Genomic DNA, 21,312 nt, shown 5'->3' on the forward strand with positions numbered 1-21,312 from the left:
GATCATCTATCTCATTCCAAATTACCATAGTTACCCAATCACTCCTCTCAGGGGTTTCATTAATTTCATTAAAAGACATTTGAGTGTTGCATTGTGCAGACATCATTGGCAGTTCAGGATGATCTGAAGCTGTCCTCTCTCAGCTGACTTATGTATTTGTGCTCTAGAAAGGCATTAGTGATCTTCTATATCATGATTAGATGGCTTCTGCAGATACAGTCAGTCTTGTCCTTGGATCATTTTGCTCTGCCATATACCCAAATATTCCGAAGATGGCTGCATTAATGTTATCTGTACCCCCCCCCTTCCCCATCTGCTCCTGCTGGACCTAGTTTTTCTGATTAGTGATCTTGGCTGTGAACAGGGCTTTTTTCCTCTGTGCCATGGAATGAGCAAACAAACCATAGCTATTGGAAGCTACAGACAAATTCCAGAGAAACCATAAGCATTTCACATACCTAAGTAATGTTCATGTATTCTAAAAAAAAAAAAAAAAAAAAAAAACATTACCTGCATGCCACAACTGTGCAGCTATTCTGTGGTTATAATACTTCTCAGTTGTAATTTAAACTGATCCTTTTAAAAAGCTTGTGATATATCTGGACACATTTAAAATCTCATGTTTCATTCCTTCTGTAAGCCATTTCAGTATTCTGACCTTACAAACCAAGCTACCAAACATATTTTCATAGTCCTTTGTATTAACTGCTTAGGGTGAGTATCATGTTTCTTAGTGATGAGCAATGTATTGCCAAGCAAAAATTGCTCACCCTATAGAAGGAACAGATCTTCACCTTATGAGAAATAGTCTGGACTAAAGCTCGGCATACAACTCACAAGCATATTTCCAGAAAGTATGATTAAAGTCAGCAGTATAAATTACTAAGTTTATGCATTACGTTCATTGTAGGTATACCAGAACAAAAAGCAAGACAGATCAATACAGATATACACAGTTGAGAGTTGCCTTCTAGTTTTTTTTTTTCATTTCAGACAGTATAAACACTTTAAATATATAGGATGACTGACTGACATAACAGTTAAAAGCTTTCACTTGCACAAACAGAAAAGCATATTCATTTATAGACAAGTCAGGAGCTGCACGATGTAAAAACACTGCTCACGGGCATTAATTTAACAAATATGGATATACCTATACACACGCATACTTGCGCGTACACACACACCCTACCGGAATCCAGTGTCTTCCTCGGCAGCAGCAGTCCTGAATCTGCTAGGCAGTCTCCTTAGCCCGCGCAAGCTAACGGCTGGTTTCCGGTTCCCCGTGAGAGTAGGCTGGAGGCTCCAGCCTGTGGGTGATGCAGTCCGGTGTCCTTCCGTTCTGTGCGGTCATCACCGCTCAGACTTCTGGGCTGCATGGCACACAATGCCTTTCTCCTCTATCCGGACTGCCTAACAAAGCAGTCTGGAATCCTGTGAGTACCAGGAACTCCAAGCACGCATGCATGGAGTTCCGGGACTTTCAATTTTTCTTTTTATATTCCTTTCAGTTCTGGGATTCACGATTTTTTTTTAAATTTTATTTTATTCTTTCTTTCTCCAGGTGGGGGGGGGGGGCTGCAGTCCTGCAGTCCTATAGCACGAGTCACTCCTGAGACTAACACATCCAAAAATGTTATCTTTTGGGCATTATAAAATGTATTCCCCACTTATTGCTGTTCAAGTATTCCACAAACTCCTGAAGGTATTTGATGTCTGCTCTCCACACCATCCAGCAATCATCCAGATAATGCTTCCATATGTCAATTTCATCTAAATATATATTATGGTTGGTGTCATAAATGAAATGTTCTTCTATAAATGCCATGAAGAGATCGGCATAATGGGGGCAAAAGATGCCCCCGTAGCTGTGCCCTGGACCTGCCAATAACATTTGTTTTGATAATAAAAAACATTTTTTGTTAGAATATTTTCTGCTAGACAGATAAGGAAGGTGTTAAAGCCTGGTGGGTATAGTTCAGATCTATATAGCCAATAGTCAAGAGCCTGTAAACCAACCCAATGGGGAATATTGGTGTACAAAGCAGATACATCCAAAGTACATAATAACCAAACTGGTTCTAATTGCATTTCTGAAATAATTTGTAAAAACTCAGTAGTATGTTGAACCGTGGAGCAAACCCATTTAAGTAAAGGTTGTAGATATTTTGTTAAATATTGGGAGAGTGGTTCTTTGATGGAACCGTTACCTGAAACAACGGGTCTTCCTGGTGGATGATAAAGATCTTTATGTATTTTTGGAAGCAGATAAACATATTGGCTCCTGGGATCAGACACAGTCAAATGATGCAGTATTGTATCAGAGATAATGCCTTCCTCCTTAGCAGACGAAAGAAATGCATCAGTTTGTTTCTTAAAACTGGGACTAGGATCTAAAGGCATATGTATATAGTACCACACATCATTCAGTTCCCTTTCTGCTTCACCATTATATTGCACCCAATCCATAACAACCACCGCCCCTCCCTTGTCCGCAGGTAGAATCACCAGATTTTTATTATTTTCCAATTCATGTAAAGCCTGTTGTTCGATCTTTGAGAGGTTATTAGGCTTGATCCCAAGTTCCCTGAAATGGAAATATAGATCTTTGAGAATGCTTGTTTGGGACATCTGGACATTCTGATGCATGGGGGGCATGAAGTTGGATTTATGGTACTTAAACACATCATCCACTCTAGAGTTGTCAAATGATTGGAAGTGCAATTTCAAATTAAGCAGTTGGCCAAAGGATGTAACATCCTGTGCAAGAGACTCCTCAGAAACAAAAAAGCCAGGTACAGAATTTAGCCCTTTATTTAACAATTGAGTTTGAATATGTGACAATGATTGTGATGAAATATTTAGCACATTATTGATTCCAATTATTTCTGTATCATGAGTTTGAGTAAGCCATCTATGCTGTCTACCCTTGGTGTGTTTTCTCCCTGATCTCCTTGTCCTGCCCCTAAAGGGTTTTCTGAATTACTGCATTTGGACAAAGGGGAGCCTGTGGTATGCTGTATATCTAGGTCTGTGGTTGAGGATGAATCATCCCCAGATGTCCCATTATAAGATGATGTGGACTTCTTAAGTATAGACCTGGGAAGTTTATGCTCAAGTGTTCTCCTATTCTCATTCTGAAATTTGACATGTTTATTTGTGCTGAAGGGATTGCCCCTCTCATAATCACCCATATCTCTTTGGAACTTGTGTATTTTCCTCTCCCTAAGTTGTTGTTCTAAGTTGAGTAAATCCTGACTCAATTTGTTTAAGCAAGTAGTATATAAAGATTGACCTTCAAATTTCTTTATTTACCCACACATCCTGGCTACCTCTGATACGCTCATATCGGTGGAACGATCATAGTAAGTGGCCAGTACCTCCACAAACCCCATGGAGGCTTTTTGTTGGGCGGTGGCCCATTGTTCGGCCAATTCTGTATCAATATTTGATTCCAGGGGTTGGGTATGTACTCTAAGGCCTCTGGGTGAGATTCCCTTGGCTAAGTAAGCCTTAAAGAGTCTAAGGTGCCAGACATTGGTCTGTGAGGACCTCAAACATTTAGTCAATTTTTGAAAATGGGAGATGCATGTATTCTCTGGTCCCATTGGGTCCAACCCAGTGTTAGTATCATTAGAGGGCCCAAGACCAAAAATGCCCAGATCATCCCTGCCTGCTGATAAGCCTTGTAAAATCTTGGTTAAATCCATTTTGTGGTAATCTAATCACTTATAAGTTGCAAAATATATTTAAGTGACTATGATCTTATTTAAACACAATAAGTGCCAAAAAATAATAATATAAATAAGCTCCGATAAATATGAGAAATTAATTCCAATATATCAGATAATACTCCACCGGTATTCATAGATGATGCCACACCATAGTGGCCCTATGGTCAAATCCAAGGGAATAGTAATGCTAAAGCATATAGCTAAACCAAAAAATCTTTACCAGCAATGCTACGTTCGTTCCTCAATAATGTATCTATACCCATCTGTGATGTAATCACAAACAAAAATCAGTTCAAATGCCCAAACATTTTTGGATGTGTTAGTCATCAGAAATGTGGATCATATTTTACATACGGAGGTTTACAGCAAGTGTCCACAGTATAATTCCCTCTTACATGTATCAAGCTTTCACCCACCACACATTACCAAGAACATTCCCAAATCTCAATTTCTTCGGGTGAAGCGCATCTGCTCACATCTGGCCACTTATGAACATTTTAAACAGGACCTGACCATGAGGTTTAAAAACAGGGGTTACAAAACTGGGGATATACTTACTGCCAGTAATTGGGTTTCAGGACTAGACAGAAAGGACCTTTTGAAAGTATAAAGACAAAACACAGAGGGGTGATACGGTTATTCGGCTTGTAACCACATATGGGAGAAATACTAACTTGCTATATTATAGCATCCAAAGACATTGGAATATCCTCCTAGCAAGCAACAGGATATCAGAGTTTTTTCAGGACAGATATTTTTTCTCCTTTCGTAGAGGAAGGACCCTTGGATCTCATTTCAGTTACTTCAGACATGGCTCCAGATACACACCAGATCCCATTCAGAGAACTATGACATGGGATTTACATTTTGGTTGTGTCCCTTGTGGACACTGCACACACTGCCATACGTTGATGAAATCCAAACAATTTACTAGCAGGAATACAGGGACTGTCTATGACATCAGGTTCTATGCCAACTGTGGAACCGACTGGGTGATTTATCTTGCGACATGCACCTGCTCCGCTTCTTATATAAATATAAACTTCTAGACCCTTGAGACTACGGATATCCAATCATTGCAGTGACATTAGGACCAAAAAAAACAGTAATGCTTTGTTTAAACATTCCATTGCACACAAGAATGCTAATTTTAGATTTATTATTACAGACAGGATTGTGGGGAATAGAACTAATAAAGCAGGGTGGCATTCAATATTAAACACAAAAGAAAATAAATGAATAATTAAGCTGTGTGGTTTATTTCCACCAGGACTTAATGAAAATTTTTGATTAACCAATGAGCATGAATTTTCTTTCTATATTGGGTTATATAAGGGCATTGACTTTTAGATTTTTTCACCTAACATTGATGAAGGCTGCTTAACTTGCTCAGCCGAAACTGGTTTGTGATTGCTCTTCTTTTATATGCTTTATTTAGGGGCAGCTCATGCTATAGGACTGCAGCCCTCCCACCTCTGTAGAAAAACAAAAAACTAAACATAAAAAATGAAAAAGAAAACATCTGTAAATTAAAATAAAAAACAAAAGTACACACCAGAACTCAACACATTCACACACGCACTCAGACTGCTTTGACAGCAGTCTGAATAGAGGGGAAGGCAGAGATGCCCCTCAGATGCCCAGAAGTCTGTGTGGTGACAACCACACAGAACAGAGCAACTTCAGACTGCATCATCTGCAGGCTGAACCAGTCAGGAGGTACGTTTCTGCAGGCTGGACATATCAGGCTCTCAGAGGCAGGACTAGGACTGTACTGTGTGTGCGCGTGGTACCAGGTACTTGCACTTTGAGACTTCGCATTGGAGTTATATCTGGGGACTTGTGTTTCGTGAGTGTTGGATTTACTTGCATTTCACATTGGATTTATGTATCTGGGGGGACTTGTGTTTCGTGACTTTCATTCGCATTGGATATACTGTCATTCCGCAGGTAAGAGTGTGTGTGTGTGTGTGTGTGTGTGTGTGTGTGTGTGTGTGCGTGTGTGTGTGTGTGTGTGTGTGTGTGTGTGTGTGTGTGTGTGTGTGTGTGTGTGTGTGTGTGTGTGTGTGTGACATGCCCCAGTTGCTATATACTGGTGGCTAGAGAGAACTCATGGTGGTGGGTAGAGAATGCCTCAGGCTTGAACCCTGTACCTTGGATGCAGGTGGCAAGGGCCTGAATTCCCTACCCACCACGCATTTGTAAACAATTTGCAGATTTTTGCCTCATTTGTTCTGTTCCTCATAAAATCTGTGGTTTCTGTATTTTTGTTACACAGTGATGCAGTTAGTGGTGCAGAGGTAGCATTGTTGCCTGACAGCTGCAGACTCTCTGGTTTGATTCTTGACTGGGGTGCTTTCTGTGTGGAGTCTGCTTCTGTTCCTCATAAAATCTGTGGTTTCTGTCTTTTTGTTTTCTTACACAGTCAGTGGTGCAGTGGTAGCATTTTTGCCTGACAGTTATAGCTTCTTTGGTTTGATTCTTGGCTGGGGTGCCTTCTGTGTGGAGTCTGCATGTCCTCTCATCTTACAAAGACATGTCTGGAGTGTTTCTTCCTGGGCCTGTGCTGAAAATTGGCTTTTGTTCCATGTCAGACTTTCCTGGTTAACAAATGTTAAATAAATTGCATTTCAGACTTCATATTCTTCAGAAGGTACACGGTAACGCAAAACTTTTTATTTTAGCAATTTTCTAAGTTTATAAGATGGATATTTGAAATTTGTCCCTATTTTTTGGACTGTATTTCCCCCATTATTGGCATCGTCCAGGTTTTTTGTGCTAAGCTTGAGAGCTATGGTGAGAACTGAATTCACTGAACATGTTTGTGGGCTGTATTCCCCCATTACTGGCTTTGTCCAGGTGTTTTTTGCTAAGAGGTTGAGAGCTATGATGAGAACTGAATTTACTAGGTGCAGTAGTGCAGAGGTTAACATTGTTGCTTCACAGCAAGAGGTTCTCCGGTTCGATTCTCGGCTGGGGTGCCTTCTGTGAGGAGTTTGCATGTTTCTCCCTGTTTTCATGTGGGTTTCCTCCAGGTACTCCGGTTTCATCCCACATTCCAAAAACATTTCTCCCTGGACCTCCGCTGAAAATAGGCTCTGTGGAACCTAGTCGGACTTTCCCGGTCAACAAATGTTAAATAAAATAAATACTAAATGGTAGCCATTTAAGTTTGTCTTCCTCTCTTTCACAAAACAGCTGATTTGGCATAGTGGTATGTTGCTCTGACTGTTTTGCACAGGGTCCTGGGTTCAATACTTGGCAGTGAAATGTATGGTGGCAACACGGCATTTGATTCTAGCAACTTTCCAACATTATACAAGTGATGTTTAAAATGTGTCCCTGTTTTTTTGGCTTTTGCCCCCCCCCCCCCCAATAAATGTTGGCTTTTTCCAGATTTCTTGTGCTGCAAAGTTCAAAGATGCAGCTGAGTGTCAAGTAGATCTTACAAGGAGCTGAGAGCTGCAGGGGAACAAAAGTTTAGTGCTGCTTATACTGAGTCTACTTTCATTGTTAATAGCACAACAGGTAATGTACTTACTTTTGATGCAGAAGGCTGTGGGTTCTACTCCCACAGTAGGTAGATGCATTGCTGATACTGTACTGTGTTGTAAAGGGGGGTGGATGCTGCAGTCCTTTTTGGTGAAGATACCTAGTAACTATGAACCTGTTACCAGTTTGCCATCCATTCCGTATTGCAATATTACTAGCTTATCATTTTTTTAATGCAACATAGGCAATTTATTCCTCAAGGGCAACAGGCACTTTATTTGTAGATGAAACAATGAAATATAAAGTTGTTTGCTAGCAGCAACCTCTTTATTAGTTACAGATTTCTTTAATGTGTAATTATTTAGATGACTTTTACTACTTCAGAGATTGTGTATATTTACTGATACTGGTGGGCTGTAGAAGTTTGAGTAGACTTTTATGATGGAAATGTTCTGAATTGGGCAGTTTTGTCATTATTGGTGCATGCATTTTGTTTCATTGTTTACTGGAAAAATGTTCAAAACAATACATTTAAAACGCCCTCTAACAACTGTACTGTATTGTACAAGGAATATAATTTAATACAATCAGGAAGGTGTATCAAAGAGCACTTGTATGTTTCGTGTGCAAGGGGCCTATTATTTGAAAACAGCCCAAAGTTAATCTTTATTTGCCACTGGCAAAATATATTTTCTTTGAATGTGGGTTTCAATGTTGTTTCAATGAATGTGAGTTTCAAGGGCAGATAAGTTTTAATGCTAAGTCTATTTTCATTGTGAGACTGCATTGCTTTGTTTAGCAGATATTTGTTAGTGTTTGTGCTGTAAAATGCAAAATAAAACTTTCAAATGAAATCCAAATCATTGCAGAAGTAAAGCAGTATGCACATTACAGTGTTTATGGTAAATGGGGTGAAATAACCAAGGAATGGGATACTGGAATGGCTGCAGGGGGGAGGCTCCATACGACCATGATTTTTTGTGAGGGGGGTAAGGGCAGCAAACTCAGACAGCCTTGGCTGAACTATACCTCTCAACTGTCCAGATTTTTGCAGAATGAATAGATTTTTGCTTCTTATTTTTGGTTTGTTCCTCATAAAATTTGTGTTTTTTTGGCAAATCATGTAGGAATGAAGTCACTAAATAATGATAGACATTAGGTTACAGACGTCATAACCTTCAGAAAAATGCATGCAAAAGCAAGACCTGTTATTATATCAACTGTCTTAAGTTTATACAAGAGCAATTTCTAGTACTGTTTGTATGTTCCCCCAATATATTTGGCCATGTCCAGACTTCCCGCATTAAGAGGTTGAGAGGTACATGCAAATAAATTGCTTTATAGAAATAGGAATATCCAAACCTCTCAACTGTCCCCAATTTTGGCTCAAAATGTTGGTCTCCCCCTAACAATCCCTCCGCAAAATAGCAATTTTGGAAGAAAACGTGGAGGGTTTACAATTATAAATAACTTTAATGATCGGAGTTATAGATTACTTTTATTTCAGAAATGCATGTAGATTCTCTAATTTTGTCAGCTGCTCCAGTTAACAGTACTAATATTAAAAAGGTGTTCCTTCTTTGACAGGTTCTCAGCTGTATTGTGTGGCAATTTTATATTTCTGCATCACATTTTTGGTCCGTTTTTCATAAAATTGTGGTTTTCTGGCAAATTAGTGGCAAATCATTAAAGATTGAAGTTAGAAAATAATGGCAGACATTTGAGTTTCAGATTTCATACCCTTCAGAAATTTCATACTAATGCAAGACCTACTACTATTCTATTACCTTTCTAAGTTTATAAGAGCAATATTTAAAATATGTCCTTATTTTTGGACCTGTGTCCCACTTCTATGTATGGCTTTGTCCAGATTTCTTGCTCTGAGGTTGAGCGGTATGAGTGTCACAGCCATCACCGTCAGCCAGAGACATTTCAAATTGTAACATACTTGTTGCACCCCACTCCCCCATGTAGTGATTCTTGATGTATCCAAGCAAAGCAAGGAGCAGTTATGCAGTGTAAGTTTGCAGAGTATTCCCCCATCCAAGGTAGACACAAGTACGGCTGTGGCTTTTCATCTGTCCTTGATTTTGCATAATGTTCTGGTTTTCTGTTATATTTTTATACTGTTGATTTATGCTTCTTCTTATTCAGAAAATGCATGCTGTCGCAGTGTCCTGTTGCTCTGTTTTAAGTAGCAATGCTTATGATCATCAGGTAAGCTTGTCGGAGATTGTAAGATGCAAGTAAGCTTTAATAAGCATACTGTTAAAGAATTACCAACATTGAAAGCCTTTTTTGTTGTTGCCATGCTGAGAATATTTACATAACTAGATAACATATAAGCCTTAGGTATTGAAATGCATATGACAGTATTTGTAATAAAGGACAGGATTACAGTATTTTCAGAAGCTCATTACATTTGTTGGAGACTTGCAGTCATCTTTGCAGGCTTTACCCAAAAACTAAACAGAATGCCAATCTATCATGTGTGGTCCATAACTTGTGCAGTAATCCTTTAAGCAATTTATCTTCCACTTGTTTCTTGTTTGCTGTTCATTTTTTACTTTGATCATGTCTTCCCCATGAAACAAGTAGATAGTTGTCAGGCAGCAGGTCTTTTTTGGATAAGAAACATTTTTACAAGTGGGGGTATCACAGAGATTGTTACTTTCAGCATGTTATTTGGTAATTTTATAAAGCTGAATATAAATTATAATTAGAAGTGTAGTGCAAGGAGAAGTGGTTTGAGTTTAGTGCTGCTTGTTTTTTTATACTTGATTTTGACTGGCATTCCAGTAATGTATTTAAAAAGTAATTTATTTTTTCATGCCTCACAACCTTTGTGTTTCCATCTAGATATTAAGTAAGCTGTCATGTAGCCAATGCATTGAAATTTTTTTTTTCTTCACCACTTCATTATGTCTTCCTTGGACTCTTGTAATGATGGTTTGGCACCCAGGGCAGCGTATTTAATTAAAGTTCCAGTTGTTGTTGTTTTGAGCATAGCCCCACCCCTTTCTGGTTGGCCACACCTCTTCCCATTGGCCCCACCCATTCAGCTGTCTCCTGCAGCCCCCCTTTAATTTGAAGTCACCAGCCACCACTGGCTTTATTAAAGCATCTCTATACCACAGTCTGCTGGCCTTTGTGTGTTTTTTTAATGTGAATTGACTCTTTTTGAGGCTGTGCAGTTGCCGTACTTGCAAGGGCTCTGTTACATTCATACTGATCTGCAATTCATCTGATCCTTTGTGCAGTATTAAATGCCAGAAGCATTTCTTAGTTCATACTCTCATACCTTTAAACATGCACATTGTTTACACTATTAGCAGCTTTAAAAAAAAAAAAATTCCCAAAACATTACTGAACTGTTCATAATTAACTTTATACAACAGTAACTACTTACAGGTCATAAAATCTTTGTTCATTTTATTAACAGCATATGCTCAAGAGCAGTGCAAGTTTCTCACAAAACTAAAAGGATCTGCTTCCATTACAGCTAACTCCCCCAACCCTTTCATGTTCAGTTAAGTAATGTGTTCCTTTTAATTTACCAGCAGCTTGTGCTTTCAATCTGTATGCCACTTTGTCAATTAATTTTGCCTGCTTCCCTGCGAGAAGCATCTTTGAGACTAAACCTCAACAATTTTATTGCTCAGACTTCTTTTTCATTAATCCAGATGTTTTAAAGGAGATCCCTGTGACATTGCAAAGAACACCCCATCCCAGTTAATCAGGCTAGCTTACTTTCACTGTAGGTATGCCCAGAGGCTGCTACTACCTCCTTTGCCATTCATCCACTTTGGGGGAGTAAAGTAAATTATTATGCATGGCCACTAATTGTGAGAATAAATAAGCCTCCAGATTTAGACTATGTTTGAGACCACAGATTTCTTTAGATGTTACACTGCCAGTTTATCCCTAATCTAGGAAAATATTTGTTTAAAGAAAGTAATTTTAAAAATTGCTGCTGGAAAAACAACTCTTCATAACTCCCTTGCCTAATTTACTTCTAATGCATGGAAAGCAGTGATTACCCTCCAATATTCAGAAAAAGACAAATCAGTTAAGCACTACTATAATGAGACACCCAATCTTAACAAATGTTAAGCACTCCCTACTTAACTTGTTAAGATCAGGTCTCACACTAGGCAGTCAAGTATGCTAGTACTGACCAGCAAAAGACTGGCAGAAAAAAAAGAGAGATTTGTTTTTGCCTGCTGTTCATACCAATAAGGTGTCCCTTCCTTTTATCAACTTAGAAAGTAGATAGAATAACAAGATGAGTGTTCACCTGGATTTTCTGAAAGATACAAAGTCTGAAACTCTGTCATTACTTAGTGACTTCAATCCTCAGTGACTTGTCCAAAAAACAAAGATTTTATGAGGAGCAGACCAACCGTATGAAGCAAAAATATGGACAGTCTGTGAAGATATGGACATTTAAGAGGCATGACAAGGAAAGTATAAGCATAAATGGACTGAGTTACTGTCTTTTTGACAGTGCTCACAAATTGCTTTACGTCTTTGAAAGTGGGCAAAACACTTAAGAGGTTTTTTTTCTCCCCCTTTAACTAGTAGTACATGCAGCATATAAAGCTCCATGCGCTACAAAGAATTATGATCAGGTCTCCAGTCATAACCTTTAATTATGTGTTCTCAACTTGGATGCCAAGACTCATTTCTCAAGCTTCACTCTCGAGGTGAATTTATTGGCATCCATGATTCAAACACATAATAAACAGGTTATGATCAGCGACACAGTCATAATCCTCTATATTATATGTGAATCAGTGCGAATCTCACAGCTCTTTTGCTACTGTTCTTCTTCATGCTCTTCCACTTCACCTAGGGGGGAGGGACTGACCTTCCATGAAATATTCCATGACTTTCTTTGTAGCACTCTAGATCTCTTTCTGTTTCTCCTCCAGGTCCTCCTTAAAATCAGGTAGGGTTTTAATGGAAACATCTTTCTGTGCTTTGGTTGTTGTGTCCTTGATGTGGCTCCTGCCTGCTGGTTTTGTGGACTAGCTGGTAATTGCTCTTGTAAAGTTCTTCATTTCTGCATAAGCTCTGTTAAGGTCCAGATGAGTCTTCATACCAGATGCAAAGACTTTCAGGATGACTGGGTATTGAAGTTTAACCCTGATATTTGTCTTTCTACATTCATTTATTTTCAGCATCCTGCTCTTCTACCATAGCCCTGCAAGGATTCTACCCTTTAACCAAAAGTGCTCTACCTTTATATATCTATATCCATATATATCTATATCTGTATCTATATTTATATTCTATATCCAGTGTGATCTCTTCTTCTAGTATCAATTGGTTAAGCTGATTTTTTATGAAACAGTCCTTATCCTCCTAGCCCTGGAGAATTTTAGTGAATCTCAAGTTTTCTCTCCTTGCTAGGTCCTCTAACCCAGTCATCCTATTCCATAATTCCTTCTGTTTGACCTCTGCTTCCACTAACTTATCTTTGTCAACGCTTACTTTTACAGGCTGATTATATCATCTGATTGTTTACCTAGTGTTTCTTCCATTACTTCTAAGCATTTGTCTTTAGACTTTATATAATCAAGCAATATCCTGCTAAGCTTTAAGACTTCAAGGTACATTTTTCTATCCCACTCACTACTACAAAAATAACAACAAAATATTTATCGACTGGATCTTTACCTCATCTCCAAACAAAAATAACCTCCTCAGGTATCTAACTAGACTCTCTAAGTGACTACTTCCCCACTTTTGTGATTTGAAAACACGCTATTATCCAGAAAAAAATCCACTTCAGTGTAATGCACAACTTAACATGCTTCCATAGAGACAAATTTAAAACTATGCAATTGCACCAAACTAATACATCTTCCTCAAAATGAAGCCACATCAGAATCCAATAAAATACTTGTAAGCATCCTGCATGAGCTGTCACTGCTTAGAACCAAAGTAGTAAAATCAAAGTCACCCTACTGGCTATCCAAAAGAACAGAGCACCTTATAAGACAGGAAGACAAAGCATGGACCCAGAATAAAATCCAGTCCATAGATTAGTACTAGGCTAACTGCCCTTGCGAGCCATTTTAAGCCTAGCCAATTATTCCTGTGAGATTCAAACCCTGTACCTTGTGTTTGTAAGGCAAACACTTGAACCATTAGGCCATCCTCCCAAACCCCTCATATGAACACCTCAGGAATCATGCCAAATATCACATCCAAGAAAAGTATTATATACTAATCTTCAAACCACAAATCAAAAAAAAAAACTACTGGTCCTCTTTAAATCAACTACTCAACCTGCTTCTTCACTATCCAGGCAACGTTACACTGATAACGCTGAATGACTTTTTAACTCATCCTGCATACAATCTGAGTCATCCTTGCTCTAAACTTGTTCTCCTATCACCAGTTCCACGCTAACTCAACAACCGTCACCACATCTTTACTCTCCAGCCAGTCACCATTTCCATCACCAAATGGCACCTACTCAAATTAAAGCCTTGAACCCTAATACCTGATACTCTACCAGTACATCAAACTGGCAACTAATGCTATAGCCTACCCAGTTTCAATATTAATAAATAGCTCTATCAAAAAGTCCTGTGTACCACTTCTATGGAAGAAATCTTTTATTCTACCCCAGAACAAAAGTGGTAGCTGCACAGAACACACCATGTACTAACTTATGAAAATCCTTTCCCTTTAAACAAAGTCCTGTAGAAATGTATACAGTCCCAGGTACTCAACCATATTTCACAAAATTCACTTTTGTCCTCATCCTAGCATGGTTTCCATCCGCATCACAGCACACCACTGCACTTCCGGGTTTCAGCATCATCACTCACAGAAATGAAGACAGCCTTCTATCTTTTCCTTGACCTATTGAAAGCCTTCAACAATGTTGCACACCAGAAACTAATGCCCAAGATGTCACTTCTAGGACTTAATAACTCACCTCTGACTTGGTTCCAAAGCTACCTCAGCAATAGCTTCCAAGTAGTAAAATGGCTAAACCAATTCTCTTTCTTCCTTTCCTTATGTGTGGGAGCCTCCCATGGATACATCCTTGGCTCCATACTATTCAACATTTACAGTAACGATCTCAATACAGTTAGTAATCATGCCTGCATTATACAATAGGCAAAGGATTCCACCCTTATCTGCTAAGCTCAAAACCTAAGCAAAGAACAACTCAGAAAATAATCCTTCTCCTGAATAGATTCATGGCTGAATAACTCACATGTCTCAATCCATAAAAAATAAATTAATACGTTTCACTCCCAAACAACTCACAGCTGAAACGATATGCTCTCCATTACCTCCCCCAACTCCACCAATATTGACCTGTCATCACATACCACACTACTAGGTGTTTACACAGACAAAAATATGTAATTTGACTATCACATTCAATGCACAATAAAAGAAAAAAATGTATTTTTATAATCACAGCATGCCTCAACCTGCCTCTTCCCCCACACTCCTTTATGCTACTTGCATATTTACCAGTACACAGACTACCTTGTACTCCCACATTTACCAATACACAAACTACTCTGTAGTCCCACATTTACCAATACCTAAACTGCCCTGTACTCCCACATTCACCAACACACACACTACGCTGTACTCCCACATTTACCAGTACCAAAACTACCCTGTAATCCCACATTTACCAATACTTAAACTACCCTGTACTACCACATTCACCAATACACAAACTGCCCTGTACTCCCACATTTACCAATACCTAAACTACCCTGTACTCCCACATTTACCAATACACAAACTACCCTGTACTCCCACATTTACCAGTGCACAAACTACCCTCTAATCCCACATTTACCAATACACACACTACCCTGTACTCCCTTATTTAGCAGTACACAAACTACCCTGTACTCCCACATTTACCAATACCTAAACTACCCTGTACTCCCACATTTAACAGTACACAACCTACCCTGTACTCCCATATTTACCATTGCACAAACTACCCTGTACTCCCACATTATTAAGTACACAAACTACCCTGTACTCCCACATTTACCAATACACAAACTACCCTGTTAAGCAAGTTATTACAATGTTATAACAAAGTAACCATATTTGCAGCAAACCTTACTCACAAACCTACCACTGTCTGACTCGCAGACAAACAGTGGTTAGAATTACCGTAACACTTAATATACTGTCAGCTTCTCACCATGCACAATCTTATCCACAAGCTAACCAGTTGTCTACCCCTCAATAATACCATCTGACATTACTCCCTTCCTAGATCTCTACATTCTAATCTGACATTACTCCCTTCCTAGATCTCTACATTCTAATCTGACATTACTCCCTTCCTAGATCTCTACATTCTAATCTGACATTACTCCCTTCCTAGATCTCTACATTCTAATCTGACATTACTCCCTTCCTAGATCTCTACATTCTAATCTGACATTACTCCCTTCCTAGATCTCTACATTCTAATCTGACATTACTCCTTTCCTAGAGCTCTACATTCTAATCTGACATTACTCCTTTCCTAGAGCTCTACATTCTAATCTGACATTACTCCTTTCCTAGAGCTCTACATTCTAATCTGACATTACTCCTTTCCTAGAGCTCTACATTCTAATCTGACATTACTCCCTTCCTAGATCTCTACATTCTAATCTGACATTACTCCTTTCCTAGAGCTGTACATTCTAATCTGACATTACTCCCTTCCTAGATCTCTACATTCTAATCTGACATTACTCCTTTCCTAGAGCTCTACATTCTAATCTGACATTACTCCTTTCCTAGAGCTCTACATTCTAATCTGACATTACTCCCTTCCTAGATCTCTACATTCTAATCTGACATTACTCCTTTCCTAGAGCTCTACATTCTAATCTGACATTACTCCCTTCCTAGATCTCTACATTCTAATCTGACATTACTCCTTTCCTAGAGCTCTACATTCTACATCAAGACTGCTAATTCAGTCAACTGTACAGTACCTCTCAATGTCTTAGTGCAAGAAATCTGGACAAAGCCTGATAAAATGGAAAGGCTGGCGCAAAGGCCCAAAAATAGGGACAGATTTTAAATATTGCTCTTATAAACTTAGAAAGTAACTAGAATGACAGATATTGTGATAACATACATTTTCTGAAGGATTTGAAGACTGAAACTCAAATGTATGTCATTATTTAGTGACTTCAATCCTCAGATCATCCCAGTGATATGCCAAGAAAACCACAAACTGTATGAGGAATACACCAAATCCATGAGTCAAAAATCTTGACAGTCGAGAGGTATGCAACTGAATAATTTCACAGGTGATTCTGTTTACTCCTGTCATGTTTCTAAAATATGGAACGTACTGCTTGCCTCCCTCAGCAAAACAACAACACTCCCCAAATGCTATTCAAAATGCCAATTAAAGACTCACCTAATAAACTCCTGGCTTTGTTAGTGCCCTGCACCAGGGTAATTTCCTCTTACCCACCCAAAAAGACAAATGCCCCAGTATAAGCAACCAGTGTCACTCTCTGTAAGAAATCATAAGTATATAGAAATATTTCCTGATGGAGTTAACCCCATCCCATCCCATTTGTTTTCTGTCAGCTTCCCTTCTATTTGAATTGTTATTTTTCTCTTCTCATTTCCCTCACTTTCCTTTTGCCATCTCACCTTTCCTTCAGCTCTGTCTCAAATAAATTATCTTTGGCACTTCTTGCCCTATTATTGATAACATTTTGACTTCCAATCACTCCTCTGTTATTAATCTTAATATTTAACTGGTCACTTAGAGTGTACCATGTAGGACGTAATTAAATTTAGGCTATTATGTTTTTTCAATACACTGATGTTACCATTGTTAATTTTTGCTACTTTCACACACACACACACACACACACATATATATATATATATATATATATATATATATATATATATTTTTTTTTTTGACAATATGTACCACTCTGTCTTTCTCCTATGCCATGTAGTTCTATTTCTATGTATTCTGTATATGTTTGTGGAACTTTTATCCAAGGCCTCCCTTGAAAAAGGGTCTCATGCATAGCTGGACGTTCCTGGTTAAAAAAAAAAGCCACAAATAACTCTATAAATAATTTTCTCCTTTAGATCTGCTATTCTGGGTGCACCTTTATAGGCAGTATCCACCTGCTTAGATGCAAACACAAACTGGATCCGTACTACCAAAAGAAGAAGCACCACAGTGTATCCAACTGCCCAAATAAATCCTGCAAGCACGATGAGTTAACGTACTGTTTATTACAAAGCGCTTTTCGTCAGGCCACATGGCCCAACTTCTTCAGATAATTATACAACATAGGCCATACACTATATATGAAGTGAAAAGCAAGTGAAAAGTCAGCTGGTTCCTGAATCAATATTTTAAAATAATAAAATAATAAAATAACTTGCTGTTTTTCACTTACATGTTTTTACATGCTTTTAAGGTTTATTATACTTGAACACAAAACAAAAATATAAATATATACATACACTGTTAATTTTAATTTTAATTGCATTAATATTTCATAATAGATAATTATTGGTTTTAGATGTTTTATACTGATTTTTTACACTATTTATTTATTATTTTAAAATATCGCTTTAAAACAATGTGTTAGATGAGAACTGTTTAAGCTATATATTTTAGGTAATGAATGAAGGTGGTTGCCACTTTAAGAGCAGCTGTTTTCTTCTGATTCGGGAACCAGCTGACTTTTCACTTCCTTTTCACTTCATATATAGTGTATGGCCTATGTTGTATAATTATCTGAAGAAGTTGGGCTATGTGGCCTGACGAAAAGCGCTTTATGTGATTTTTTTGTTTTTTGTAATAAACAGTACGTTAACTCATCGTGCTTGCAGGATTTATTTGGGCAGTTGGATACACTGTGGTGCTTCTTCTTTTGGTAGTAAGTATCCACCTGCTTATCCAACTGCTCCAACCCATATGGCCCAGAATCTGATGACTGAAAGTCACTTTTATACGTGGAGTTTTAAACCTCAGGCTTATTCTTCCTTTGATTCTTGGACATTCAGTATTTTAATGGTCTCTTGCTTAGGTTTAATATTGTTTGTTATGTCCCGGTATATTTACACACTTTTCATTATGCTGCACAGAATAAGTGGAGCCTTGCCTGCTATCAGTTCAGCATTATACTGAAAGTCACTTTGTCCCTGATTCTTAAACAAAGAAGTTGAGAGCTATGCCCCTGACTGTACCAAGGGGACCATGCATGCAGATGCTAGATAGTCTTTCTGTCCTAAAGTATTGGAAAAAGCTAGAAGAGGCAAACATGGAGACATAAAAACAAATACAGTAATTACTCAAATCTGCTGAATTGGTTATGTTATATAAACTGAGTTCTTCTTATTCACCAGAGCAGGTATGCACATGCCCTGGGATTCAGAAACAGTTCTCATATTGCACTAGCAGACTTTGCGTGATAAATGTTCACTGCAATTGTGGAAAGACATGAAATACGACAACCTACATACTATGCAAATGGCATATAATGACATGGAAAAGAACAATGTTATTAAAATAAGGCAGTGGCAGTTGCAAAGAAGGGTAAACAATAAAGTGATTCAGAAAAGTATAGATTTTCTGCAGAGAGATATTATTGCCAGAGCTGTTGCTCACAGCAAAATCCTGGAGTTACAGGCGACAGAGTACGAAGATATGAACAGGGTAGCAGCCACAGTTTTATAATCCGGAAATACTGAAGTCCTGAATTTCAGTATCCTGAGACCATAAAGGCGAATGACTCAAAATCCCAAAACCCAAAACCACGAAACACAAAATCACAAACATAAACACACCATACACCACACAACACACACACAATTCTACCCACACTACAAAAACTAAACAACCCTACACTACATATAAGCAGGGGGGCAAGCCCCCCTGTACCCCCCCATGTGGACCACTACTGTGTGGACAGATGCACATGTAGGAGCTGGTTGAGATGTGTTGCCTCCTCACAAATCCACATGCCTGTGGGATATGTAGACTACCTATCCCTATAGATATCAAAGTGACCTTACAGTGACCAACAGGGGACAGAGTGGGTACATATATATATATATATATATATATATATATATATATATATATATATATATATATATATATATATATCCCATGCATCTGCCTCAAAGACACTCCACCAGTTGCATGGCATCAAGGAAACAATGGAATACTGATGCCATGCAATAGCGTGTGGGGGAACAGGGAAGCAGATGTGGCTTCTAAATACCATAGAAAAGAGAGGGCCAGCAATGTGTGGGCATTTATGACCTAACCTATTTTCCTGATGTACTGGGAGCCTTAGACTGCACCCACATTACAATAATAGAACACCTGAAGAGCAGAGATAATGATACTGAACAGTAAGGGGGTTCCATTCCATCAGCTGTCAGTTGATCTGCAATGCGTATATCAGCAGGCCACCTAGGCAGTGTCCACAACTCCCACATTTCTCACACAGGGAGGGGGTGGTATCTTCACTGTCATGTGATTGTGTGGTGGTGGAAAGTGCAGATATCTGTTTGGGTCTGTACAAGGGCACAGCTTGCAGATGATGCAATACCATGTTAGTGTGTGATGTACAGGTCCAGGCGCCCATAGGAGATGTACTCTCTTTCTTTGCCTGTCCCCATCTACTGAGGTGCCTTATTCTGTGAAAGTCACATGCATGATCCACAGCATGCACAGAGGACAGAGTGATCCATGAGCACAAACAACTGCTACTACAAGGGGTGGGTGCATAAACACCCCATTAATGTGCACATCTATGTCACCCTGCAGTACTCTCAACACTGGATGATGATACCTAGTTGATGGCACTACAGGTCCTAAACTGTACTCTCTCCCCTTCCCTGATGGACCTCCCCACTGGAGGCAGAGGTGGACTGGCAGCAGAAAGTGCAGTGCCTATGATGTGTGGGTGCATAGGGGTACCAGCTGAACAGACACTCTCTAAGCCACATGTTCATAATGTTAACTCTCAAAGCCACATATTCATAATGTTAACTCCCTAAACCACATGCTCATAATGTTAACTCCCTAAGTTGCATATTCATAATGTTGCACATATGGCCCTTGCACATGCTCAGGTCTTTACGTTGATTGAGTACTACCTGGACTACCTGAGCTATGATTGTATTAGTGTCTGCCTGTCCCTATATTATGATCCTGCAAAAATGTTGAGTAAAAGCTAAGGCAGGTCAGGTGTATTCATTGAAGAACACTTTGGATCCATAACCTATAAGTGAAATAAGTTCATAGATGTGTACTATGCTAAAATCACTGGGGTAGTTTTAAGCCAAGCCATGCATCTCACATTTCTGACAAGTTGTGATACCCTTGTTAATGTAATCAGGGCTAGGGAGATGAAACGTTTACAAGCAGGGACCTACCTAATTTATAGGTAGCCTGTGTCCATTAGAGATAAAGCAGCAGATCAGGGATACATTTCTGGTTCCCCATCCAGTTGTCCAAGGTACACCTGAATCACCTTAGGGAGGAACTCTGCTTCACATGGATGGAGAGCCTGTTCCTCAGAAGAGGTAATCTCTGGAAAACATGCCTGTCTCTCCAGCAGATTCCATTTATATCACAAGCAAAGTTTAAGTCCTTAGAATGGATAATTCTGGTGTTGTTTGTTTTGTGGATATGACTGAGGTCCATCAGAGTGGGGTCCCATGGTGCTTTGTACACCAGGCATAGATCTCCCCCAATAACATGGAAGAGAGAGAATACAGAGATAGGGCTTTGAGGCAGTTTGCATGTGACATGTTATTTATATTTGTTTGTTCTGATATCCTGCCAAGGAGTTCACCATATAACTGGCTTGTTTGCAGTTAAAAACATTCTCTAGAGTCTCCTTGCTCCTTTATCTCTTTAAAACTTTCATTTAAAGGCTAACTGCTGTTTTTTTGCTGTGATAAACATTTCTGTAGTGTTTTCTGCCTAAGTAGTGTTAGGTAGTAGATGGAGCATTATCCATATTTAGTCTTGTGTTCTGAGCCTATTTGGTTGTTTGCAGAGGCTTTGTGTTGG

Source organism: Protopterus annectens, chromosome 2.part2 (assembly GCF_019279795.1).
Source record: "Protopterus annectens isolate FY-2018-M chromosome 2.part2, PAN1.0, whole genome shotgun sequence".
Lineage (NCBI taxonomy): Eukaryota > Metazoa > Chordata > Ceratodontiformes > Protopteridae > Protopterus > Protopterus annectens.